Below are 27861 nucleotides of genomic sequence, written 5' to 3'. Positions count from 1 at the left end.
TGGGAACAGATGCCATGATCTTTGTTTTCTGAATGTTGAGCTTCAAGCCAACCTTTTCACTCTCCTCTTTCACTTTCATCAGATTATATAAATTAGCACATAAATTATGTATACATGGTAACTGAAGCTGTGAGTCTGGATAAGCTTATCTGGGGAAAGTTATATAAAATGCAGTCAAAGACCAAGACCTTCAGAATAGTAACATTTAATGGTCAAGTAGAGGTGTATGAGTCTAGCAAGGAGAATAACAATGAGAAGTTACAGAGATAGGAAGAAAACCGAGAGAATATTGTGCAAGCTGGGAGGAAAGGCTTATAGAAGAGAGTTGTGCTCAACTCTGTGAAACATTGCCAAGACAGGGAAGAAGAGAGCTGGAAAGTGTTCATCCACTGACTTTAGTCCCTGAGTCTTTAACCAGAGTGATGGGGCAGAAACCTTGTTGGAGTGTGAGTACTGAGTGAAAAGTGTTTAGGAGAGGACACAGTAACTTTAAGAAAAATTCGTCTAGAATTTAGTGTGAAGGGATGAAAAGAGAGGGAGGACTAAAGCTGAAGAGTATTTTTAAAATGTGATTTAAGATGATTTAACAAGTCCAATGGGAAGGTTGTGCTTGAGAAGAAGAGTCTGATATATCAAAGAAAAAGAATTATTTTTAAGTGTGAGGTTCCGAAAGAGCTAGGAGAGGGTCAGAGGCAAAGTGGAGCCTAAGAATTGACTTTAGGTGGGAAGATGAATAGCTCTTCCATCTTTAAAGGAAAGAAGGAAGCATAGAGATAGGTTTGTAGATCAGAAGGCAATACATTCTTGTTGGATGGCCTCCATTTCCTGTGTGAAGGGGATGAGATCATAGGCTGAAAGTGAAGGGGAAGCTACGCGTTGGGGAGGAGAGTGGAGGAGACCTGAGTAGCAACAGAAAGTGAGACATTGTGTTGACCGGTACCCTCGTTTGGACAGTATTTGTGACCCATTTGAGGTGGATTGTCATGAACTTATAGTGAACAAGTAATAATTTTTTGAAAAATTAAGCACAGATATTTTTAAAATTCTCCCTAAATACTCTATTGCCTGGGTTTGTTTATATCACCCATTTAGAAAAATCCTGGTTTTTTGTCAAGTCTTGTCTTCTTGTATGTCCAGTTATGTTTTATTGAGTACTTAGTTGTTATATAATCATAAGGAATTTGATTTAGGTCATATCTGAATGGTCTAATGGTTTTCCCTACTTTCTTCAATTTAAGTCTGAATTTGGCAATAAGGAGTTCATGATCTGAGCCACAGTCAGCTCCTGGTCTTGTTTTTGCTAACTGTATAGAGCTTCTCCATCTTTGGCTGCAAAGAATATAATCAATCTGATTTCTGTGTTGACCATCTGGTGATGTCCATGTGTAGAGTCTTCTCTTGTGTTGTTGGAAGAGGGTGTTTGCTATGACCAGTGCGTTCTCTTGACAAAACTCTATTAGCCTTTGCCCTGCTTCATTCCGTGCTCCAAGGCCAAATTTGCCTGTTCCTCCAGGTGTTTCTTGACTTCCTACTTTTGCATTCCAGTCCCCTATAATGAAAAGGACATCTTTTTTGGGTGTTGGTTCTAAAAGGTCTTGTAGGTCTTCATAGAACTGTTCAACTTTGGCTTCTTCAGCATTACTGGTTGGGGCATAGACTTGGATTACTGTAATATTGAATGGTTTGCCTTGGAAACGAACAGAAATCATTCTGTTGTTTTTAAGATTGCATCCAAGTACTGCATTTTGGACTCTTTTGTTGACCATGATGGATACTCCATTTCTTCTAAGGGATTCCTGCCCACAGTAGTAGATATAATGGTCATCTGAGTTAAATTCACCCATTCCAGTCCATTTTAGTTCACTGATTCCTAGAATGTCAACGTTCACTCTTGCCATCTCCTGTTTGACCACTTCCAATTTGCCTTGATTCATGGACCTAACATTCCAGGTTCCTATGCAATATTGCTCTTTACAGCACCGGACCTTGCTTCTACCACCGGTCACATCCACAACTGGGTATTGGTTTTGCTTTTGCTCCATCCCTTTATTCCTTCTAGAGTTACTTCTCCACTGAGCTCCAGTAGCATACTGGGCACCTACCGACCTAGGGAATTCCTCATTCAGTATCCTATCATTTTGCCTTTTGATACTGTTCATGGGGTTCTCAAGGCAAGTATACTGAAGTGGTTTGCCATTCCCTTCTCCAGTGGACCACATTCTGTCAGACCTCTCCACCATGACCCGTCCGTCTTGGGTGGCCCCACACGGCATGGCTTAGTTTCATTGAGTTAGACAGGGCTGTGGTCCATATGATCAGATCAACTAGTTTTTTGTGATTATGATTTCAGTGTGTCTGCCCTCTAATGCCCCCTCCCAATACCTACCATCTTATTTGGTTGTTATATAGAAGCAATCAACATATCATCACACAGTTTCTATAAGGCAGACATTCAGGGCCAGCTTATTTGGGTGGTTCTATTTAGGGTGCTCCCATGAGGGCTTCCATGGTGGGTCAGTGGTAAAAAAAAAAAAAAACTCACCTGCCAATGCAGGAGATGTGGGTTCAATCCCTGGGTTGAGAAGACCCCCTGGAAAGGAAATGGCAACCCATTCCAGTATTCTTGCCAGGATAATCCCATTGACAGAGGAGCCTGGTGGGCTACAGTCCATAGGGTGGCGAAAGAGTCAGACACGACTGAGTGACTAAAGAACAGCAGCAATGTGAGTTTATACTCAAGGTATTAACTAGAGCTGTGGTCATCTCAAGGCTTGGCTGGAACTGTGGGATCCCTTCCCAGGTTGGTGCACTCACCTGGCTGTTGGTGAAAGGCCATGGCCTCAGTTTCTCAGCACGTGGACTCTGCAGAGAGCTGCTTGGGAGCCCTCTGACTTGGCAGCTGCCTTCGCAGAAGGAGTGATGTAAGGAGCAAGATGGAAGCGAGTGCTCACTTATTTTTGATTGAGTGTTTGGCAGAGAAAATTTGAGACACTGGGTGCTGTTTTCTTCCTTCTAAGAATATTTGCCACTGTTGCTGGCAAAGAACCGGGTTAAGGACACTAGCCATCCCAGGTCCTTCATCCAATCAGGAATGGATGAGAAATGTTTGTCCCTGTGAAGATGCATATATTTCCAGTGTACTCTTATTTCTTGGGTGTGGCCCTTTTGGTGACCTAACTGATTTCATGAGGTGCTTACCAGGCAGGCCTTGAACTCCAAGCTTTGAGTCCCCAGATGCTGGAGACTCCCAGAATTTCTGCCCAGTTCTCAGTCTCCCAGCTGTGCTTTCAGAATTAGAGGTGCCTGAAGAGCCCCTCGGTTCTCAGACATTAGGGGACATCAGAATCAACTCGATGGTTTGTTGAAGAAGATTTCTGGGTCTCATTCTTGGGTTTCTGATTGAGTGGATCCAGGGTGGAACCTGAGAATGTGCATTTTGAACAAGTTCCTGGGTGCTCACATCTGGAGAACCGCCATTCGAGAGGAAAGGCAGCCTTGAATGGGCTTCCTTCCCCTTTGGAATTTGACAGTTTGTTTTCTCACTGCCTGCATAACTTGTCAGTGTCATTAAACTGATGTTTCTTTTAACATGTTTCTTATTATCAGAGAGAGGGTTGTTCTGAACCACCTGCTCTGCTGCTGCTGGAAGAAAAACTTTCAAACTAATAATGACTAACACAACAGAGAAAGTGTGATGTATCAGACCAAGGCTGGCATGACTGCTGATGGAACAACCCTTCGAGGTATCATGCACATTGTCTTTCAAATGCTTGGCAGCACCATGTTGGTGGAGTTGTGCAATCCAGCAGCCCTCTGTAGCTGGGTCCTGTGCAAAGATCTCAATATATATTATTTCATTTACCCTCACAAACTTCTTATAATCCTTATTTTCAGATGAGGAAACTAAAATTTAAAAGGAATAGCTTTCCAAAGGTCAAGGGTTTGCCGATTGCTAAGACTCTATTACTCAATATGTGGGAAATCAAGTTTGGATTAAGCCTTTGACCTCCATGCCTTCCCTGTCTGTAAAATGGGCACAAAAGTATTTATTCTCCACCTCAGAGTTGGGTTAGAGTGAACTAATGAAGCAGTGGACTTAAACTCTTGAGAGTTTTTGGGATAAGAGAATTAACTTTCGGAAAATGGTTTTGTGACGAAGGTAGAAACACCTCCAGTTGTTAAGCAAGCAAATGAAGACGACCAATGAAGCAGAGTTAAGGCCAAAGCAACTGTTTCAGAGCCCTGCGGAGCCATGGTAGGATGAAGCCAACTTTCAAATGGCACCCTGCTTTAAAAAGCAGTGGCTTTAAAAAGCAGTGGTTTCATCTACTGAGGCATGTTAAACCAAGTTTCTCCTCCCCTTGTTTCCCTCTTTCTCTTAAAGACATCAGGTGTTGAATTTATTTCTTCTTTCTTTTTCTCTCCTCCCTCAATGACTAAAGACCAAATGTTCATTTAAAAAGTAAGGATTTTGAGAGCCCCTAGACACTTCAGAGGACAGAGGATGAGATGGTTGGATGGCATCACCGACTCGACGGACATGAGTTTGAGCAAGCTTTGGGAGCTGGTGATGGACAGGGACGCCTGGCGTGCTGCGATCCATGGGGTCAGAGTCAGACATGACTGAGTGACTGAACTGACTGAGACATTTCAGACATCATTATTGCAACATAAAGCTCTTTACCTGCAGGTCACAGGTTCTCAGGTAGGCTGGGTCAATAGTGACAAGTCTGATACTGGCCATTGGTCAGTTGCATGGTTCACATGAAATGGGCTGATGGGCTCAGCTCGCACACCAATCCACATGGGAAGTGCATGGCCAGATGCTGATTGGCATGTTCAACACAGAGCCTGTGGCCTCAGTTGGAAGGGATTCAGCACTGCTGAGATTGCCTCCTGGAGGTATGTGTGTGCGGCAAGAGAGAAAGGCATGAGCCGCTTGGAAAGAAAGACGGAGATGAGAGATTGTCTTACGCTCCACCTTCTTGACTACAAAGAAGATACCTCTTGCCAGACCCAGGGAGGAGGTTGACTTCCTGGTTTGTCCTTCACCTTAGGGACTTTATCCAGCAGAGAAGACAGTTGTCAGTAGTAAATGATGCAGGTAATATTGTACAGAAGAAAGTGCTCTTGCTGTTTCTGATAGAGAGAGGAGCCGAGTGGAGAACACCCAGGAAAGGGAATAAGACAGGGATGCACGGGCATGAATGTACTTAGAGGGAGAGACCTCTCTTTCTTCTTCTACACATAAACAATCAAGAGAGATTATAGGACGTCCTGCTGTTTCTCTTTTGTCTGGTTTTCTCCCAGCTGACCATGCTCTTACAGGATGGCAGGATCTCAGTCCACTGCTCCTGTTATCTCCCGTGGGGTCAATGTCAAGGGTAGATGTGGATACGGACACCCCCCAGCTCCTGTCCTCCATTGAGGGGTACTATTTATTGCTGTCTCTGAGACTAGGTGTTTTCAGACCAGTTTTGGCTCAAGAAATACAAAATGCTTTTAAATTTTTTTTATTTTTTCAACAAGAAACATACATTTTTCAAGCTCCCTTTTATCTTTTCTTAAATTTTATTTTACTATGTTGTCCCTATTACTGAAGTCCTTGCCTGAATCCAGGGGTCTTCCTGACTTTGGTCTGAGTGTTTGAATCTTCATCACATCAGCCGTAGAATGGAATATGGCGAGATCCAAATTTCAGTGGGTAGATGCGTGAATGACGTCACAAAGGCAGCAGTGAAGAAGATGTACTCTTCTTTCCAGAAATCTGGTGGTGGAGGAGAAAGACAGTGCAACAGGGAGGTGGGGGGCGAGGGATTGCAGGGAGGTTTGTTAAGATGAGGGAGGAATTGTGCCCGTATTTTCAGTCTGAGAGATGGTGACGAGAGAGAATAAAATTGCACTGGACAGAAGAGGAATGCCAGAGAAGCAGGAGAGGAGAGACATCAACCGTATAGGAGGAGGAGGTAACCCCAAGGGAGACGAGGTTCCGAGGAAGGGAAGAGTGCTGTCATGGATCTATTTCAGATGTGGAGAGGTGAGTTTTGGGCACTCCCTCAACAATGCACTATCTTCTTTGCACAGTAAAAGTCAGAGCTGTTCACTGAGAGGTAACTGGGAGCCTGAGCAATTGCCAAAGATTTGTGGGGAAGAGAAAGGCGGTCACAAGGAAATAAGTGAAGGGGCTGCCGGCTGGGCTGGGTTGAATGAATTTATACTCTCTGTCTGTATACTGATATCATCTTTAAAGTCATCCAGCAAAGCTTGCTCTTTAGTCATGCGGTGGGGATCACTGCTTTCTATTACACAAGGAGGTTTGACGTGAAGATTGGAGGGAAAACAGGCTATAGAAAATTCCACCCACAATATACATGGAATGGGCGGGGGAAGCCCAATTGGGGTTGTCAAAAAGTTTTCAAAGAACTTTACCAAAAAAAGAAAAAAAAAAAACTTCTCTTTTATTTAAGTCAAAGCAGCATGGAAAATAATAATATGGCATTCAAGCTCCATTCTCTCTGTTGGGGGGCGATGCTCGAAGGAAAAGAAAAGTGTATTCTGTGGTTAGTCATATTTTAATTGGTCACAATATGAAGCAAAAGTTCAAAATGAAATGCTAGAAATGTCTCCCCTCTGGAACATTCAATTAAGATCCATGGGGGAGAAAAAACCTCAAAAATGACAGCCAGAGAATAACAACAACAAAAGTCACCGTAAACCTAGATTTAGGCAGGCAGATGGCATTGAAATGAGTCAAGTGTGTGTGTGGCGGGGGTGAGTGGGCAGATGGGTACATTGGGGATGGGGTGGGGGGGAGAGGAGACTGAAGGGGTTAACCCTGGGCACTCAGCCCAGCCTTTGCACTAAACATTAGTCCCCCTGCAAGGGTGTTTTGCTCTGAGCAAAAGTGTAATAAGGACAGAATTCCTCCTAAGCACCTGGAGTCCTGCCTTTCCACGTCCTTCTTGGCCATCATAGTTCCTGCTTCCAACCCTTAGGAATATCCAGTGTCTTTTCTCACGCCTTCACTCAAAGGATTTGAAATGTATTCACACTTAGGTAAAAATAACTGAAGATAGAAAAGACCAGTTACTTATCTCAGGGGTATTCTCACTTTAATAAGGCAAATCTTAGGTAAAATAAATGTTACTGGACTCTGAAATAGCATCACATGCATAGACGTCTGTTCTGCTTATTCATTAAAGGCACTCTGAGACCATCCCCCTTGCCTGCCAGGAAGAAACCTATGTGGGACAGCTTAGAGAATTGAGTCCTGGAAGGAGGCTGAGAAATTTTAACATATTGTAAAGCTCAAGATGATGTTAGAATTATCATAATAAAAACCAAAGGGTTATTATAGACAAAATGATCTGTGAACTCTTTAGTGTTTAACATTGCACCTGACAATTTTTTTGTTTTTCCTCAAAGGAGACATTACACGCCTCACAGGTGGGTTCCAGGTCAATCACACATCCACTTGCAGAGGAGCAAGTGCATGTCTGTGCCCACAGGTTTGGCAAAATCCTTGTGCATCACACACTCTACCGAAGTCCTCATGCAGGGCTAACCTGGTCCCTTGTGAACACATTTGGTCCTCAAAGCCACTGTGTGAAGGAGGTTCATTGTCTCAGTGGTACAGAAAGGGGAGCCGAGACAGAGCTCAAGCGACTTGCCCAAACGCACACAGTGTGCAGGTGGTGGAGCTGGGGTTTGAAGCCCAGGCTTCACAGGGGTAGAGTAAGTCTGGCTCTGAGCACTGCAAACTGTCTTTGAGAACTTGAGATGGACATCATCAGTTCAGTTCAGTTCAGTTCAGTCGCTTAGTCGTGTCCGACTCTTTGCGACCCCATGAACCACAGCACGCCAGGCCTCCCTGTCCATCACCAACTCCCGGAGTTCACTCAAACTCATGTCCATCGAGTCGGTGATGCCATCCAGCCATCTCATTCTCTGTCGTCCCTGTCTCCTCCCGCCCCCAATCCCTCCCAGCATCAGACTCTTTTCCAGCAAGTCAACTCGTCGCATGAGGTGGCCAAAGTATTGGAGTTTCAGCTTTAACATCAGTCCTTCCAATGAACATCATAGAAGCGGTTATTTCTGAACTGGTGTTGAAGAATGAGTTTTCCAGGTTGGCATTGGGTGAGTGGGGTTAGGTTGCTTTTCCACACATGTGACAGATCCTGGGAGATTTGGGGAAGGCAGTAGCTTGGCAAGGTGAGCAGCTTAGATTGGACATGGAGGTGGGGCTGCTCATCCATCCCATGTCAGTTAGCACGTGACAACCGGAGTTTTCATCCGTCTTCCCAGCATAGTCACGAATGGCACCCACTTTCAGTCTGAAGAGTCTGGGTTTGGCTCGTGTTACGTGGTCCCCTCCCTATGGGGGCCCCATTCACGTGGAACCTTGAATGGCCTGCTGCAGAGTTTGGATTTGATTCTGTGGGGGTGGGATGACAGGTTTGATGCCCAGAATTTCTTGGGAAAAGGACGAGAGTCCGAGAAAGGAGACCTATCCTGTGGTACCCGCTTTGTTGCCTTGTGAAAATGAAATGGAATGGTTGAGAATAGATGAGCAGCAGTCCATTGCTCAGGATAGACTCACTCCTCATGTTCACTCCTTTCTCCTCTTCTTCTCTTTCTCCTCTTTCCCCCGTACTCCCACTTCATCCCTCCTCTTCCTCCTCTCATTTTCTTCTCCTGACCATTATTCCTGGGAACCATAACCCAGCCCCCTCTCTCCTCTGCATTTCCTCTTCTCCCCTCTTCCCCTGCCTAACCTCCCTTCCTTCCCCAGGAAGCAGGGGCTGGAGCACTTTCAGAGGGGCAGGTGCAGGGTACGGATGGTGAACCCATGCTGAGAAATGGAATCTAAGGACCATCTTCAGGTAGCCTGACTGTGGGAGGCCATTTGACCTTTGAAAAATTACCTTGAATTTTAAAATCTCTGCAAACTCAACTGAAGGCTGTCACATTGGACACTTATTCAACCTCATCCGGTAGTAGAAGGGGAAAAAAGCCCCACAACAACTGAAAGCCCACGTTTTAATTCTCACAGCTGGGGATCTGGTCAGGGTCATGTTTTATCAATATAAACAGCATACAGCCGGCAGTCTAATATTCATATCTAATAGATCGAGCATCACACATCAGCGTCACACATCAAACACCGTATGTTTTTGAAGCAGATATCAAATAACATTTCCACTCTTGATTATGTTCCCTTTGTTCTGGGGCGCTAGAAAAGAAATGAGTGAAGAGTCCCTGGTCACATTATTTTGGAAGTTGATATCAGCAGGCAAAACAGTGAGCAAGGGAAGGGCTGGGGGAAATGATACCTATTTATTAAGCACCATCAATCATGATAGACATTATGTTACGTGTTCCAACAGCCTTATGAGTAGGGACTCTTATTCCCATTTTACAGATGAGGAAACCATGGCCAGAGAGTAAATACTACTTGACAGTCATACCAACAGGAAATGCTAGAGCTGGGATCCAAGTTCAAGTGCTTCATAACAGCAGCCATATTTTTGCAACTACTAATACCCTAATGTCACCAAAATATATATCCATGGATAATTTCATAGTGAGGGATCTGCCTGACATTGGATCTGCTTATGGCTTACCCAGTGCACACCACTATAGCATCCAGCCCATTAGATCACTCCTTCCTTGATGCTGGTTTCCTGATCTTCTTCTAATGCCCCAGCTGCTTCCCAATCCCCTCTACCAGTTCACCTTCTCCCGGAAATTTTAAATCTCTTTAAACTACCCACTCTTTCCACCTGTTCTGCCAGTGCGTGTTAGTCTCTCACTCATGTCTGACTCTTTTGTGATCCCAAGGACTGTAGCCCACGAGGCTCCTCTGTCCATGGGATTTCCCAGGCAAGAATACTGGAGTGGGATGCCATGGCCTCCTCCCGGGGCATCGTCCTGATCCAGGGACTGAATTCAGGTCTCCTGAACTGCAGGCAGATTCTTAATGATCTGAGCCATGTACCCCAGTCCAAAGCATCAACTTCTTCCACCTTGATTGTTCATAGGCCTCTGAATACTCTTGGAGAGACTTCAGGTGCATGCACTATAGAAACCACCTTCTACTGACCTCTTTTAATAGCCTCCTGTATGCTTAGGATAAAATAAGGAAATAGTAATGATCCTTACCATGGCCAGAAACATCCACGTGTTCTCCACGCCCTCCACCTCCAGTTTTATCTTAGCCCCCTCTATCCCCTCAATTTCTGTTCCTGACATTCTGGCTTTCTCTTTGTCCTGCAAATGATCATGTTTGTTAAATTTAGCATCAAGGCCTGTGGGTAGACTTGTCTCCTGTTCTGAATGCTGTTACCCCACTCTTTGCTGAGCTCTTGTTTATCTTTCAGGAGCTAAACTTCCTCAGGAAATTTTCCCAGAATTCCTGAAGAGTAGCTTGAGTCTTTCTGTTATGGGCTCTCATGGCACCTTGTACTTCTCTTTCATAATAGTTATCACAGGTGACTATTTGTGTAGTGTTTGATTTAATGTCTCTCTCTGCTGCTCGTTTGTAAGTCCTTGAGGACTTATTCAAGACCCTTCACTGCACTCCAATCATCCAGAACAGTGCCTGTTTCATATAGAATAAGTTAATGAGAGAAAAAAAAATTCCGTTTTCAAAACCATTAATACCAAGGTAAATTTGCAGTGCTGTTGTGTATAATATTAATGTGATTTGAAGATCAAAACTCAGAGCCCATGCCTTCCCACATCCTTCATCACCTCAGTTCCCTTTTCCAGTGAGTCCAGGGTTCTATCCAGATGTCTACCAACACTGCCACTTCTACAAATTCTGTTTTGAGTACATTTTCCTCCCACACCCTCTCTGGTTCTCATCATCTCCATTTCAGCTACTGGCATTGTCATTTCCTTTACCTCCTTAAAGTCAAAAGATGCTTTAAAAAGCATGTATAGAGTACATTTTAATTATAAAAATTTTATATGTTCATTGTAGAAATTTGAAAAATGTATTTATAAAAAAGCAAGAAAGTAAAAATGAGCTTTGTCTAGCCAGCAATAATCTTTGTAACTACTTTGGTTGCAATTCTTATTTTTTTGCTTACATATACATTATTTTTAAACTGTGGCAGGGTTCTGCCTTCTTTTTTAATTAACATTATTATTATGGGAATTTTCAAAATAGAAAAAATATAAATTAATAATTATCACCATTTTGTCATTCTTGTTTTTATTTCATTCCTTTATTTTTGAGTATTGTGAAGCAAATTCCAGATTTCGTATAATTTCACCCTATAATATTTCAGTATGCATTTCTAACACTGAAAACTTAAAAAAATAAGTAAAATTTTATTGTTATACCTAACAAAATTAATAGCAAATACTCAATTTCATCTAATATTTAGTCCATGTTTAGTTTTCTGTATCCAAAATGGTTTTTACAGTTAGCTTGTTTGATTTAGAATCCAAAGTCTACATACTTTATTTGACATATACATACAGATTTTTAAAAATTAGGAACATATCGTACAAGCTGTTTATAATCTACCTTTTATTTTTTTTCTTTATTTATTTTAATTGGAGGCTAATTACATTATTGTATTGATTATAATCTGCCTTTTAAATTAATGTCTTTGCACATTTTCCCATGGATTAAATATTTTTTTTCAATGATGTTAAGGTCTATACAATATTCCATACTTCTTACATCCAACAGTTTAGTCTTATTGGACATTTAGCTTATTTTCAAATATATCACCCATGAGAAAGGCTTTGATACACATACATGAGAAGTGACTCATGGGATGTAGAAAACCTGGGCTCGAGATGAATAAGCCTATTTGTTAGATTTTCTGATACTGCCAAATTGCTCTCCAGAAGGTATACATCAGTTTTCCCATGAACAGTGTATTCCTTACAAACACTAGGTATTACAATATAAAAATTATTATTACTTTTATCCAAGTCAATAGGTAAAATAATACCTTTTATTTTTATTTTTATTCTTTAGTGTGGTTAAATGTGACTTCATATGTTTAGAAGCCTTTTAGATTTTGGGGGAAATTTTTATGTTCATATTCTTTGTCCATTTTTCTAATGTGTTTTATACTTTCATTGTTAATTTGTAAAGATTTTTTGGTGTATTTATTTTGTTTTTTGGTAAACTTTACCAAGGTCACCTTGTAAGTAGTATATTTTGGAGTTTGTTGTTTGCCTTTCTAAAATTATGTTTTATTCTTCCCTATTACATCCTTCAGTTCAGTTCAGTTCAGTTCAGTCGCTCTGTCGTGTCCGAATCTTTGTGACCCCATGAATCACAGCACGCCAGGCCTCCCTGTCCATCACCAACTCCCGGAGTTCACTCAAACTCATGTCCATCGAGTCGGTGATGCCATCCAGCCATCTCATTCTCTGTCGTCCCCGTTTCCGCCCACCCCCAATCCCTCCTAGCATCAGACTCTTTTCCAGTGAGTCAACTCGTCGAATGAGGTGGCCAAAGTATTGGAGTTTCAGCTTTAGCATTAGTCCTTCCAATGAACACCCAGGATTGATCTCCTCCAGAATGGACTGGTTGGATCTCCTTGCAGTCCAAGGGACTCTCAAGAGTCTTCTCCAGCACCACAGTTCAAAAGCATCAATTTTTCATCTATCCTAATTTTTTTTTTTTAATTGGGATAGAGCTGCTTTCCCAGGTAGCACACTGCTTAAGAGTCTGCCTGACAATTCAGGAGACACAAGAGACAGGTGTTTGATCCCTGAATTGGGAAGATCCACTGGAGAAGGAAATGGCAACCCACTCCAGTGTTCTTGCCTGGAGAATCCCAGGGACGGGGGAGCCTGGTAAGAGGCCGTCTATGGGGTTGCACAGAGTCGGACACGATTGAAGCGACTTAGCAGCAGCAGCAGCAACTGGAGAAGGAAATGGCAGTCCACGTGAGTATTCTTGCCTGGAAAATTCCATGGACAGAGAAGCTTGGTGGGCTACAGTCCATGGGGTCGCAAAGAGTCAGACATGGCTGAACACGCATGCACACCCTTATAGTTGCTTTACAATGTTGTGTTAGTTTCTGTAGCACAATACAGTGAATCAGCTATATATATATATATTGATCCTTGTTCCCTAATAGTTGCTTAAATGTGCCAGCTCTTCTTTCATATCACAATGCTCTGACTCCAACTGAACTTCGCAACAGCTCTTTCCTCTGACTGACTTTTTAAAAAATCTCCACTCTCTTTTCTGGTCCATTGTGAGGGCTGCTGCCTATTGAGTATAACTATAGCCACTTTCTTTTTTTTTTTGAGCTAGTAAAGTAATGCTCAAAATTCTCCAAGCCAGGCTTCAGCAATACGTGAACTGTGAACTTCCAGATATTCAAGCTGGTTTTAGAAAAGGCAGAGGAACCAGAGATCAAATTGCCAACATCTGCTGGATCATCAAAAAAGCAAGAGAGTTCCAGAAAAACATCTATTTCTGCTTTATTGACTATGCCAAAGCCTTTGACTATGTGGATCACAATAAACTGTGGAAAATTCTGAAAGAGATGGGAATACCAGACCACCTGACCTGCCTCTTGAGAAACCTGTATGCATGGCAGGAAGCAGCAGTTAGAATTGGACGTGGAAAAACAGACTGGTTCCAAATAGGAAAAGGAGTACGTCAAGGTTGTATATTGTCACCCTGCTTATTTAACTTATATGCAGAGTACATCATGAGAAACGCTGGGCTGGAAGAAGCACAAGCTGCAATCAAGATTGCCAGGAGAAATATCAATAACCTCAAATATGCAGATGACACCACCCTTATGGCAGAAAGTGAAGAGGAACTCAAAAGCCTCTTGATGAAAGTGAAAGAGGAGAGTGGAAAAGTTGGCTTAAAACTCAACATTCAGAAAACAAAGATCATGGCATCTGGTCCCATCACTTCATGGGAAATAGATGGAAAAACAGTGGAAACAGTTTCAGACTTTATTTTCTGGGCTCCAAAATCACTGCATATGGTGATTGTAGCCATGAAATTAAAAGACGCTTACTTCTTGTAAGGATAGTTATGAACAACCTAGACAGCATATTAAAAAGCAGAGACATTGCCAACCAAGGTCCGTCTACTCAAGGCTATCGTTTTTCCCGTGGTCATGTATGGCTGTGAGAGTTGGACTGTGAAGAAAGCTGATCGCCGAAGAATTGATGCTTTTGAACTGTGGCGTTGGAGAAGACTCTTGAGAGTCCCTTGGACTGCAAGAAGATCCAGCCAGTCCATTCTAAAGGAGACCAGTTCTGGTTGCTCATTGGAAGGACTGATGCTGAGGCTGAAACTTCAATACTTTGGCCACCTCATGCGAAGAGTTGACTGATTGGAAAAGACCCTGATGCTGGGAGGGATTGGGGGCAGGAGGAGAAGGGGATGACAGAGAATGAGATGGCTGGATGGCATCACCGACTCGATGGACATGAGTTTGGGTGAACTCTGGGAGCTGGTGATGGACAGGGAGGCCTGGCGTGCTGCGATTCATGAAGTCGCAAAGAGTCAGACAAGACTGAATGACTGAACTGAACTGAACTGATAGCCACTTTCATCACATTGCTTCTCCATTTGTGACCCGATAACTGCTTTTTATAGCATATCAGATGAAATCTAAACTTTTCTTCCCACCATTCAGTAACATCCATAGTTTGATTTAAACACTCTTTTCTAAACTTATTCGTTACTCCTCTTGCACAGGGACCATCCATGGCAGCCTGGATGATGTTCTTGCTCTCCTCATCAGACAGCTCTTCTGACCCTCTTTGTGAAGGACACTCCAATCCAAATCTCTCCATCTTTCAAGGTCCATCTTCAAGTCCCTCCTACTCTGTGAAATCTTCTGTGAGTTGACTCAGCCCAGAGATCTCTTCTTCCTGTAGGTTTCCAAATACTTAGAGTCAGATCCATAGATCTTTTAGCATCTCCTAATTATCCAACTATGTGTGTTTGGCTTCCTCAGTAGGAGTTTGATGCCCTTTTCGAGAGTAGGTGCTGTCTCATCTTCTTTTGATTCTCCTATATTGCATGGGCTTGCCTTAGGTTTGGACACTTACTAACAACAAATTCTTGATGACTTGAGTCTACTCAGGAGGATAACTTGACTCATTTGCCAAAAACAGAGCAGGTACTTTGACTCATTTTCCCAGTAGTGATCAAAATGGTTACAGAACATCTATAATCTTTAATCCTGTCTTCCCTTTGACTGGTTCCATAAGGTATACCATGAGTGATTGGATTACATCTTCATTCAACAGGAGTGCAATAGAATTTTCCTTTGTATACAATGCTAACTGACTCCCTGTAAGCAATTTAATGATGTCAGTAGATGGACCTGCTGCAGTGTTCCTGTCTCAGCTGGGAGAGGGGGAGCTATGAGAGTCAATAGATTTCTTTAGAAGCCGAATGATTAACTCAAGATGATCATCATAGAAGCTGTATTTCCATTATTAGGAGGAAAAGAGAGATGAGCTCAGCCCTCACTTAATAAAAGTTAAACACACAGGTAAAAAAGGAATCCATTTGCTTATGCTCATATCAGAGGAGAACTTTGAAAGTCAAAGGGGTATATCCAGTTGTTTTCAGAGAGGCATCTCCTGGGAACCATCAATGTCATCCACAGAAAGTCACTATCTTTGCTTTAGTGAAGGATAGATCATCTCCCAGTGGGTCTGCTTTTCAAGATTCCATGAAGAACTCTACTGCTAGAAATGTCTGAACCAAAGAATAATCTTAAAGGATTCTGATTCTAAATACAAACTTAAGCTGTGAGATAATTGTCCTGGCTATGTGGCAGGTCTTCAAATAAATTAGTAGAATGACATATTTTAACAGAGTTCATGTTGTTTTGTTCAATGTATTTTAGGTACCTAAAAAAGTGCTTGGCAGTTAGTAGGCACCCAATAAATATTTGTTCTGTTTAATTTAATTGAATTGTTTTTAAATTTTTGGTCCTGTGGTTACGTGGATACATGTGTATACACTTATAAATGGAGAGAAATAAAAAGTGCATGCTTGCACATGTTCCAAGTCACTATATGTACTGACTATAATGGTAGGCTTCAATTAACAGAGTCTCTCACCATTCACTCACTCATTCAGTCAATATTTGTTGGGTGACTATTAAGTACCAGTCATTGTGGTTGTTATCAGGGGTATAGCATGGTGCCCACCTATCTGTATTTACAGTCTCCAGGAAAGAAAGTCAGGTAAACAGATTGCTACAGTGGAGGTGTCAGAGGCAGTGGTAATCAAAGGCCGGCATAAGGACAGCTAGGCCCATCTTAGGATATCAGAGATGGTTTCCCCAAGGAGGTGCTGCTCAAGCTGAGACTGAAGGATGGAGGCCTTTCTAGAGCGGCCCAGAGGGGAGAGGAAAACAGTGTGTCTGCTTGCCTGTCTAAGGGAGATCCTCCTTCTGCTCTTTCCTCAAGCATCTGCCCCCACCTTCTCCCCACTGGTGGTGAGATGGAGCCATGCTGACATGGGAAACCTGGATCCCAAATAAGCTGTGTCAACGCTTGCTGATGTGGCGCTCCAGCCCTGGGGCGGGTGGGGCACGGGCTGTGCGTCCTTCCTCCAGTAGAGTGCTCTGCCTATGACTCACCCATTGCCCAGTCTGGTGGCCGGGGCCTCCAGGACTCCACTGCACTGTGCTGGTCCCAGCATCACTGCCCCTGGACTCTCAGGCCACCCTGCTACTGTCACTTCTTCAAAGAAATCCTGGACTCCCTGCCTTAGTCTCCTGAGTGTCTATAAGTAATCCAGTGTCAGTAGGGAGACCCTCATCTTTTTCTCTATTTCCAGAAAAGTGGTGAGAATAATGTGCTATATGAAGTTTATTCCCTTTAACTCAAGGGGCCCGGAATTCTCTCCTGGGCTCCCCTCTCTTTAGGCTCAGTTGAGACTCTCTTTTGCTGTCTTGGGCTTCCCTGGTGGTTCAGAGGTTAAAGCGTCTGCCTGGAATGTGGTAGACCCAAGTTCGATCCCTGGGTCGGGAAGATCCCCTGGAGAAGGAAATGGCAACCCACTCCAGTACTCTTGCCTGGAGAATCCCATGGAGGGAGGAGCCTGGTGGGCTACAGGCCATGGGGTTGCAAAGAGTTGGACATGACTGAGCGACTTCACTTCACTCACTGTGCTCTCTTTCCTTGGCTTCCGTCTGGAGGAACAATTCTATAAGCACTGTCTGTGGCTCCTGACTTCTGTGGTGTCAAGACTATATCATAACAAAGGCCATTATTTAGTGAGTACCTACTATGAGCCAGGGATTTTGCTATCATGATCTTCAATAATATTAACAACCCTGCAAAGTAAATAGCAGTATCAGGTGAGAAAACAGACTCAAGAGAAGTTTAATAATGTGCGCAGGGTCATACTAAGGTACAGATTTAGAATTCAAACTCTGGTGCCTCTTGTTCCAAAGCCATGAGCTTTCTAGACTGTCACATGACTATCCATCCACCCCGTCATACTCCTAATGCCTTATTTCCAAGGCAGTCTTCTATCGGAAAGCATCAACTTTCTGCACCCCATCTCTTCAACATGGTAGGAAAGAAGTTCCTGCCTCCAGATTGTCTCAGGCGGCCCCTGATCACAGTGCACATGATTCCAGGACAATCAGGTGGATTGTCATGGTCAGGAGCACGTGACGTCTTCTCCCTCCTCCCAGCTCTGATAAACAGTGGCAAATTAGAGCTTTGTAATGGATTTTAACATTTAGTTTATTAATATTATTGAATGGTTGTGGTACAGCAGCCACTAAGAATACAAAGACAGGAGAGAAATCCTACCCTCAAGTCCAGTAAGAGAGCCAGATTCAAGGTCAAATGATAATGACAATGTAGTGCAGCAAATGCAACACTGGACTGTATATAAGGGATGGCGATGACAGACAGGTAAGACCAGCTCTGCTTAGGGAGTTGGGGAGAATTCAGAAGCAGGTGAGGCTTGGTCTGGGCAATGAAGGATGAGTCAGAGTTTGGTGGACAAATAAGGAAGGGATGGAACACTGGGGACAAAGGGTGTTTGGAATCCATTGCAGGGTCCTATCCTGGCATGGCTGACATTACTTGCATGGGCAAGGATCAGGCACTTACCCAGCTCTCCTTTTCATGGAAAGCGTGCTATAAAAGCTACCAATGGACCTTCACTAAATCTTATCTGGCTTTGCGTGTCTGATGCAACTTCAGAAACACCTGGGCCAATGTTCCTGTTTCCTCAGTTCAGTTCAGTTCAGTTCAGTCGCTCAGTCGTGTCCGACTCTCCGCGACCCCGTGAATCACAGCACGCCAGGCCTCCCTGTCCATCACCAACTCCCGGAGTTCACTCAAGATGAGCACAAAATCCCTTGCTGCTGCTGCTGCTGCTAAGTCGCTTCAGTCGTGTCCGACTCTGTGCAACCCCATAGATGGCAGCCCACCAGGCTCCCCTGTCCCTGGGATTCTCCAGGCAAGAACACTGGAGTGGGTTGCCATTTCCTTCTCCAATGTGTGAAAATGAAAAGTGAAAGTGAAGTCGCTCAGTCACGTCCGACTCATTGCGATCCCATGGACTGCAGGCTACCAGGCTCCTCCATCCATGGGATTTTCTAGGCAAGAGTACCACAGTGGCGTGCCATTGCCTTCTCCAACAAAACCCCTTAGTCCTAATGTTTTGTGCAACAGGAAGGGGCTTCCAGGAGTCCATGTCGTAAAGGAAGCTGGAGCTACTCAGCTTGCAGTTGTCATCAGCATGGCCCTCCTAGACACACCGGCACACCTAAGCTACCAGCTGCCAGCGGGGAGAAAGGGGCTGACCGTCTTCGCATTTCTTCCTCTGATGATAGAGAGTCTGTTAATGATGCGTGGGAAAGTAAGTATTTCGTAAGAAAGGACATTTTAGTGTATTTTCAGTAACACTTCTATGTTTTCATTGTTGTTTAGTCACTGTCATGTCTCTTGGTGACCCTGTGGACTGCAGCACGCCAGCCTTCCCTGTCTTCCACTGTCTCACAGAGGTTGTGCAAACTCATGTCCATTGATTTGGTGATGCCATTCAACCATTGCATCCTCTGCTGACTCCTTCTTCTGCCCTCAATCTTTCCCAGCATCAGGGTCTTTTCCAATGAGTCGGCTCTTCTCATCAGGTGGCCAAAGTATTGTAGCTTCAGCTTTAGCAACAGTCTTTCCAATGAATATTCAGGGTTGATTTCCTTTAGGATTGACTAGTTTGATCTCCTTGCTGTCCAAGGGCCTCTCAAGAGTCTTCTCCCACACCACATTTTGAAAGCGTCAGTTCTTTGACACTCAGCTTTCTTTATGGTCTAATTGCAAAAGTAACACATATTCATTGTACAAAAAGTTGAAAAGTAGCAGGGAAGAAAATATTATCTCTCCAACTTTTACTAAGAGGTAATGATGTCAGTATTCTGTTCTTCATGTGTGCATTTGAGAAAAAACAGAGAAAGAATAGTAGTGTGCTGTACAAACTCTTTTTCACTTATTAGTATGATGGAAATATTATATCATTAGTGCACTTTTGGTGTGTTATTTTTAATGGCTTTATAATATTCTCTACCTTATTCATGATTTATTTAAAGTCTTCTATCACTGGACAAGGGCATCCCAGGTGGCACTAGTGGTAAAGAACCTGCCTGTCAATGCATGAGACCCAGGAGCTGCCATTTGTATTCCTGGGTCAGGAAGATCCCCTAGAGGAGGAAATGGCAACCTACCCCTGTATTCTTGCTTAGAGAATCCCATGGACAGAGGAGCCTGGTGGGCTAGATAGAGTTCATGGAGTCATAAAGAGTCGGACATGACTGAGTGTTTAAGCACGTCACTGGGCGTGGCGATTGTTTATTTTTTTACAGTCATAAAACTGTGATAAACATCTTGTAGCTAAATCCTTGGGCACATACGTGATTACTCCAATTCCAAAAAGAGTGTTAAGCAGGCAGACCAGGTTGAGAAGTAAGCCTTCCAAGAGACTGTGTGGATGGCAGCTTGCTTGAGAAGTTGTCTCCTTGGTTGCATGGGCTTAGAATGGTGGACCAACCAGAACCCTGGGCTCCCCCTACTGAGCTGGTTCGGAATTGATACCAACAGACACCCCTGTTTAGGCTCTGAGCCTGGCTATTGGACTGGGGCCTCCCAGTTGAGAGTCACCACTCAGGGTGGGACAGCACCTTGGGGAGAGGAGAGGGTCCTCTCTAACTTTGCATGACACCAGGCTTCTGTTCAGTGTTTTGGATAATTAAAAGTAGACCCCCACCCAGGCCACATCTTTAGTCTAAAATGTACTATAGGTGGATTTTGGAATTGGTTCCTGGGGGACAAAGAGAAGCACCATCCCCTGGGATATCTAAACTAGGTGGAGAAGTAGCCCCAGACGTGTTGTGCAGAGCAGACCCTCCATTGGCCATGTTCCAGCAGATGACTTCCTCAGTGCTCTCATTGGGTGAATATCAGACCTGATTTTAGAGGATGACCAGACTCGGAATATAAGCTTTGAACAACTAAGTCAGCCCCTGTGGAGTGACAGATACATCCTTCTTCTCCATAACTTCAGCCTGAAATCCTCTATTCTCTCTGATGTTTGGGGAGGGCCCCATCCCATCCTTAGTTTCCTTGGTTGGGTGATGCTCGGCTTGCCTGCAGTGATGGCTGAGGCACCTTCTAGGGCCCTCTGCCTGGGTGATGGAGCCTCCTACAGAAGTCCCACCAGAATGAGAAGGGGATGAATCCACACCCAGCTGTCCCCACCTTCTAGTCACTGGCTTGCAACGTAATGAGGATCTTTGGGACAGGGCCATAGACTTCCTGCATCTCCCTCTGGGGTCCTCAACTTTTTTTCAGTTGGAGTGAAAATGACTGGCACAGCAGAAACACAAACATGGTTGTGAGATGGTGATGAGGCTATAGCACCATTGCCACAGCCTGGCCTGCATTTGTCCAAAACCTCATTCAACATACATTCAACACTAGAATGGGATACATTCATTTATTCATCACTGCAGTCTTTGAAGGCAAGAATCTTTCACGTGTTCACTGCTCTATCCTCAGGCATGTAGTATGCCCTCAGTGAACATTTATTAATGAATGGATGGATGAATGAATGGAGCATGTCCTATGGCCAAGGTACTGTGCTAGATGCTGGGAAAGCAACCGAGTAGAATGGAAAGGCCATGAGATTTGCAGTCACATGGTCATAGGTTCCCATCCACGTTCTGGCCTCCATTTCCTCTTTCAGGAAATGGGACTCACAATGTCCCCTTACAGGGAGATTGTGATGATTGTAGTTGTTGGTCAGTGCCTAGTCCAGCACCCAGGCTGTTATCATCCGTCTCCTTCTGCCCGTCCTGGACCGCACATCTCCCTGAGGACTCAGCCAGGCTGAGAAGATGCTTGAGAAGCAAGGGCTACCTGTTCTGCATTGGGCCATCGCTCCCTGGTACCCGGTGGAGAAATCTGTCTGTGCCTGCATCATGTCATCCATCTCTTTTCAGGCCACACACCTGGAGCCGGGAACTGGAACGTGTGAGCTCCAGCAGCAGCTGGTTCATCTTATAGCCACAGCCCAGACACACGGAGAATTTAGAAAAGAGAGGAAGAGGTGTTCATCTCTCTCTGAGGAAAAAAAAAAAAAAAAAAAGGAGTGAGGCCTCACTTTTATCGTGTACACCGGCATGTTGGCTTGGCAGCTGATCTATTTCGTTTTATAGCTTACTTTGCAGAAGACTGTTTGATTCCAGCGTGTGCACACCAGAGTTTCGCTGTATTTAAAAGTCAAGCATGGAAGATGTCCACTGTCTGCATCAGAGGAGGACAGGCAGTGGCATGAATCATAATTATTTGTGTACTTATAGTCCCCAAACTACTTGCTTATGTGCTTAAATAAAAGGCTCTGTATTGAGTACCAGTTATTAGCCAGTTGATTACATTTCAGAAGAATGTCTGAACTTCCCAAGGCTTATATTTCACACCAGAAACCTAAGCTGAAATATTTTCATGTGGTAACACTTTTGATAGAGGCAAAATAATTTAAACAAATAATTAGCCTTGAGAACAAAAGTGTACACAAAAGCACAATTAATGAATTTACTAATTGTCCTTCCCTGCTGTGGACATTGCTCAAAGTTGAATTTTAAGCTATTACATAAATATAAACTACTGTACCAAGCCACACAACTGGATGACTCACCATTAGTCATTAATGTTGCCTCGAAAGCAAACCTGAGCTCTCAGAGAGAAAATGTGTTCACCTAGGCAGACATTATTTTGAAAATAAAGCCAGTCTTACATGATAAACTGTTCTTTGAGTCTGTGGGAAAACACACACACACACAAGAGATTTGTGGGTTTTAATGCCTTATGTAAATATCAGACAGGCAACATTTACCTTCTTCAAAATTTTCCATTAGCTGAAAGGGATGAATTTGGTCTGGCCTGGCCACATGGTCTGATGCGTCCCCCCTCTCTCTCCATCCCGCCCTTTTGCTGAAATGGAATAAAAAAGGTGAACTAAAGTGCCTTTGTGCTTAATATTCTGTGTATGTGATGGAGGCAGCTTTCTTCTCCTCCCTGTCCTCCTCTTCTTCTGCATCTTCATTTCCTACAGAAGCAGTGGTCTCTGGCTTTGCCTGGAAGGCTGCATATAGAAACTGTAGAACAGAAGCTGTTTTCATGTGTTCCCAGCCTGGGAACAAAAAGTGGGAGAAGGCAACAGAGGGATAGTCAAGCGTTAGATAAACTCCTGGCAGAACTGTCGGATATCTCTTCGAACAGAACAACAAAGAAAGCTCCTTGTATCCCTTAGGGCGAGTGTTTTTCGATATGGCTCCAAAGGTTTGTTATTTTTAATTACTATATTTTATGTGAAGTAACACTACAGCAGTCACCTAAAAACAATAAACTTTACATTAAACCTACTTGTATTAATAGAAAGAATGATCCTCTGTGTTTCTGACTTTGGATCTTAAGGGACTGCATGTAGATTAACATTGGTTCGTAAACTGGGACATTCAGGCAGCCCATGGTATCTCTATAATGTGATGGACGGTTCTAGAGTAGTACAGGTCTGATCTCAATAGTATGTGTGTGTGCTTAGTCACTCAGTTGTGTCTGACTCTTTGCAACCCCATGGACAGTAGCCAGCTAGGCTCCTCAGTCCATGGGATTCTCTAGGCAAGAATGCTGGAGTGGATTGCCATATCTTCCTCCAGGGGATCTTCCCAACCCAGGGATTGAACCCTTGACTCCTGTGTCTCCTGCACTACCAGGCAGATTCTTTACCACTAGCGTCACCTGGGGATCTCAATAGAGACAACTGCAGGTAATAAGAAGCCCCAGGATTCTGGAAGGGTCTGCAGTGGATATTCCAGAGAGGACAAAAAGGAAATCAGTGGTCTAACAAAGTGGGGTTCAAGCACTAAAACATATTTGGGAGAACTGCTTTGTGGTATTCCACTGGAGGTGAGGGAGACTATGTAGAACCAGGATGGGGAGCAAGAGGACGCGGTGATCAGTAGCACATCTTCTCTGGTCCAAGCAAGTCTCCGTCACATCCACAGTTGGAGGTCTAGAGGCCTGGGTCCCTGGTGTGGCTGGTGCGGGGGACGCAGCAGTGAATGATGTAGTTTTAGAAGCTTCCTCCAGAGTCCTCTCCACAACAGGAGGTTCCTATTGTAAAGATCTGTTCTCACCCCTTCCTGCCTCCCGCTGAGAAGGAGGGAGGTGACAGGGAAGGGGGCAGGATGGTCTTACTGTTAGCAGTGTCCATGTCTTCACCATCTCTTCAGTTTTGCTTGTCCAGACAGTATGCTTCTGGTGCTTTGGGTAATTTCAACAGAAAAGAAGGCCTGTGCACCTGTGTGTGGGGGAGGGAGTGGGAAGTGGAGGGAGGGGATCTGGCTTTGAGGGGACAAAGGACACAGAAAAAAGAAGGGGAGAGGCAGGCAAGGCAAGCCAAGGTATTTTTCCATCTTTAAATTTTGCTCAGGGCCATCCAAGTCCACCAGTGCAAGCCCTGGCTCCCCTGAGATGGACTGGAGAGAAATTTCTACAGGCAGAAAAATCTAAGCTGCCAGGGCTCTTCTTAGTCCTGGGCAGTGGGGAATGCGCCTGCTGGCAGAGTTGTCCTGGGGGAGGGAGAAGTCCTGGGGGGGTCCTGGGGGACAGCCCCCATCAAAGGGGGCACGGGGGCTGCATCTGCTGCTGCTGACGCCTTGCCACTGATCTCTGTACTCAGCATCCCACAGAAATGGCTGGGCGCCCAGACGCCCCGTCTCCTGCCTGTGTTTGTATCCTGGCTCAGTCATCTTCCACCTCTGTGACCTTGGGACAGAGTTGGTGACCTTTCTGTGTCTCAGTTTCCTCCTCTGTAAAGTGGGGATAGTCAGAGACCCTACCTAACAGACCTGCTGCAAAGAGCAAATGAGATAATCAATAGAAAGCACTAGAGCAGTATCTGGTACCGACTGTCATAAATGTTAGCTAAAATCACAATTGCTCTCCCTTCCAAAGAGAGCAAAATTTGCCCTCCAAGAAAGGATCAGAAAGACTTTGAGTGTTGTTTTTTTTTTTTTTCCTGGAATGGTTTCCAGAATGATTTGGCTTCTGGAGAGGGAATTATAAGGCAGCTGAACTTCGCTGGTTCTGTCTTCCACTCATTATCGTGCAGGAGTAACACAGGTTAATCGCATAGCTAATTAAGAGATAACATTAATGGAATCTGAGTTGGTGCCCTGATAAAGCTGAGCCTTGGCAGATAAATGCTGAGGTGGAGCCAAGCCATTTATTTGAGGAGCAGCAGGGCTCCTATCAGGGCACCAACTCCGGTTCCATTAAAGTTATTGATATTACACCCCAATCTAAAACTGTAAGGAAATTCAATGCCTCTTTCTCTCCGTTTCCTCTTTCTGAGTCTGCCCAGTGTTAGCGGTACTGGTGGAACAGAATACAACTCTGGCTAGGTGATACCAGCCCCTATAATCGAACGACACGCTTAATAATGAATTAACAAATAATGAATGAACATTACAGAAATTCATTCAGAGCCAACACTGCTGCAATTAATATGCTGCCATTGGCTGGGGGACGCTGACAGGGCATCCAGCAGAATCGGATCCTTCCCTGAATTGATCAGTCGTCTCTTTCAGGGCTTTGCCTCCGAGCAAATCAATGAAGGACCTGAAGTACCATTTCTGTATTTCTCCTTGTCTCCTTGCAGTTTACTTGATGAAAGGGTTTTGGAGATTTCCTTTCCTCCTTGCTTTAATAAATTCTCTCATGGCTTCTTTAATTGTTGCTTTTTTTTTTTTTTTTTAACCTTTCTTGGGAAGTAATGATCAATTACTGCATCCAGCAAGCTGATGGCTGGCAAATTCTATTTGACATAATGCAGCCATGATTTAGAGGAAGAACTATCATGCTAACTCCATGGCTGCTTCGTGAGGAGCCTTAGCGATTATACTGTCCCCTCCCCGAGGGCTCAGGCATTGTACAGTTGGCCACGTGCATTTCCGAGAGCCTCCCACAGCCTAAAAGACAACTTGACCCCAGCTCAGGACATCTGCCTTGGAATACCGTCATTCCTGGTTATGGATTTGCCAACATCTTGGTCGACTACATCCTCACAATTTCCTGCACTCAGGCTGTAGTTGCCCCTTGCCTCTGCTCCCTTAAAGCCCCCACTGGGGCAGATTTCCTTCAGAGTCCGTAACCTCCATCAGCCACTGAAGCAACTCGACTTCACTTGGCATTCCTGTGCTGAGAATTTTAAATACCAATCCCGTAATGAGAAGTAAACAGTGGGGCCGCCTGAAAATCACACATCAATAAAGAACAGCCTCCTCCCCGGCATAGGCATACCTGGAAGCCACTCTGAATTGTGCCCAAAGGCCATCTCGGCCACTTTTAAAACGCTGAATTCTCTGAGCCTTGAGATAATGTCCCTAAAACAGAGCTCCCGGCACATGTAAAGGCTCAACGACAGTAGTTCTGGTTATTCCTGTAGCTGTATTGCTATTTCATAGTCTAGACCTAGGTGAAAGCAAAGGCGACTTCCATAGAGATATAAAGTAGGAAGAGATAAGGAACTGCTGCTGCAGCTGCTAAGTCGCTTCAGTCTTGTCCGACTCTGTGTGACCCCATAGTCGGCCTCCCACCAGGCTCCCCCATTCTTGGGATTCTCCAGGCAAGAACACTGGAGTCGGTTGCCATTTCCTTCTCCAATGTGTGAAAGTGAAGTCGCTCAGTCATGTCTGACTGGTAGCGACCCCATGGACTGCAGCCCACCAGGCTCCTCCGTCCATGGGATTTTCCAGGCAAGAGCACTGGAGTGGGGTGCCATTGCGTTCTCTGATGAAGAACTAGCCCCTCACAGTAATGAACCCGGATAACAGGGACATGCACACTAGGCTCTTTGATCCTGTATTATGGTTTCAAGGGGGAGTGAATTTAAATGCAAGGAAAGTTCTGTCGTTTTTTTAGCTGTATAAATTAACAGTGCTTCCCTTGTGGCCCGGTGGTAAAGAATCTGCTAGCAATGCAAGCGACCCGGATTCAGTTCCTGGGTCGGGACGATTCCCTGGAGAAGGAAATGGCAACACACTCCAGTATTCTTGCCTGGAGAATTCCATGGACAGAGAAACCTGGCAGGCTAGAGCCCATGGGTCACAAAGAGGTGAACATGACTGAGCAACTAACACTTTCACTTTCATACTTTTCCCACAAATTACTACTTTGAAAATCTGACATTTGCCTTCTTTTGTGCTCTTCAAAATTCCCATTTATTGAGTCTCAAAAGCCGATATGTTCCTTTCAGCAGTTTCCCAGAGAAATCTGAGCACACCTGAGACCCTGAAACTCAAGGGGAAAAATAATTTTTCCACCTCCTGAAATTTTAAGCAGAGATTCTACAACCTGATTGGACATCATAGTTTTGTCACCCTAGATAAAGATCTGCCATTCAGCTTTAAAAAGTCATCATTACACTACTGCAATTGTCTTATGAAACCAGTAACCCGTGATAACAAAAATAGTGTAGGGAAACTACATGCAGAGGTCCTCATAGTAGGAGAAAGAAGCGGCAAAGTAAAGAAACTCACAATTAAGAATTAAATCTCAAAAATCTACACACAAAGCAAACCAGAGTTATATGGAGATGGTGACCTACCGTGCCTGTGTACTGAAGAGTAAATTCTATTCTGTTCGGCCCTTGATAAATACACACAATTTCCATGAGGAGCTAACTCTAATTACAGCCTGTGTCAATATGAGGTACGTGTCCAAGAACACAGAATAGCTAGTGGACATGAGGATTCTATTGGTAGTTTTTCTTAGGGTGTAGGAGACTAGGGAACAAATTTGGGTTTCTGAACCCCAAACAAGCCAGTTCCCTTCTGCGTACGTCCTTCCATATCTCATTCCATTTGCAACAAGAATGCTCTACAAAGATGCTTTGCAAGATGCTAGGTAAGAATGACCCTGTGGGCAAACAGAAACATCCGACATTGTTAGAACAGACAAGATATGCCAGTGTTGGAGTGAGAATCTCTCTCCTGATCATCTTGCTGGGAGGAATCCGGCTTCTATCTTCTGTTCTTCTCTGAAGTCATCATGAACCCCAGGTTTGCTCCCATCTCCTCAGTTCTTTTCTCTTTCCCACACCTTGACTTGTACAATGTGTTACACACCGTCTGTATCCTTTCACCTAATTCTTTGTAATTCCTTTCAACTCAGGTTTTATTTACTTCCTGAGGGCAGCAACAGTTTCATGTATTTCTCCCTGTTCCCCGAGCCAGCTGCACAGTCTCTAGAATATAGAAGGGGTTTCTCAAAGTGTTTATTAAAGTGAATTACTGAACGTAGTTC

The sequence above is a fragment of the Moschus berezovskii genome, chromosome 28 (assembly GCF_049115385.1).
Source record: "Moschus berezovskii isolate FMDL1 chromosome 28, NW_MosBer_1.0, whole genome shotgun sequence".
Classification (NCBI taxonomy): Eukaryota; Metazoa; Chordata; class Mammalia; order Artiodactyla; family Moschidae; genus Moschus; species Moschus berezovskii.
The sequence above is the reverse complement of the archived record's forward strand: the minus strand, read 5'-3'. Positions refer to the sequence as shown.